Genomic DNA, 919 nt, shown 5'->3' on the forward strand with positions numbered 1-919 from the left:
GAGAGGGAAAGGGAGGCGGAAAGCCTGGCTGGAGCACAGTGGGTGGATATAACTTAACAGGTGGTCCAAAATGTGATGAGAAGAGCTGACAGTTGGAAGAAATAAATGGTGACTACATCAAGTGAAAAAAGATCATCTTTTACAAATTGAAATGATGTATCTTATTTCCAAAGATGAAGCAAAAGTGAAATCTCTCCCCTTAAACCAGCTGGCCAGGGATCCATTAAGACAGTAATCTCATGGAGTTCCCGTCGTGGCGCAGTGGTTAACGAATCCGACTAGGAACCATGAGGTTGCGGGTTCAGTCCCTGCCCTTGCTCAGGGGGTTAACGATCCGGCGTTGCCCTGAGCTGTGGTGTAGGTTGCAGACGCGGCTCGGATCCCGCGTTGCTGTGGCTCTGGCGTAGGCTGGTGGCTACAGCTCCGATTCAACCCCTAGCCTGGGAACCTCCATATGCCGCGGGAGTGGCCCAAGAAATAGCAACAACAACAACACAAAGACAAAAAGACAAAAGACAAAAAAAAAAGACAGTAATCCCATGGTATCTGGAGAAGTTGAGAAAGCCCCAGATAAATACTGAAAAGCATCAAAAGTGCACAATTTTAGGTACGTGAGTATGGAAGATAAAGTCTGTCATGTACACTCTAATATTTAAGAAAAGGGACTTGTTTTGAAAATCCTAGAGGATTCCCCAGTAATGCAGTCGATCATCAGCAGAAATAGCAGAATTTCTCCAACTCTATTTGGAATTTATAGAGGAAATGAAGGAACAAGAGCAATGATGAAGTAACTTGATTTTACCAAATTCATGACTTATTGCGTATCAATAATTTTATGACAAGTCTTAACTCTGTAGTAGGAGTCCAGTGAATTTTCAGTCTCTTAGAGATGGATGTCTTGTTACTCCTCCCAAGGCTC

This window comes from Sus scrofa, chromosome 4 (genome assembly GCF_000003025.6).
Source record: "Sus scrofa isolate TJ Tabasco breed Duroc chromosome 4, Sscrofa11.1, whole genome shotgun sequence".
Lineage (NCBI taxonomy): Eukaryota > Metazoa > Chordata > Mammalia > Artiodactyla > Suidae > Sus > Sus scrofa.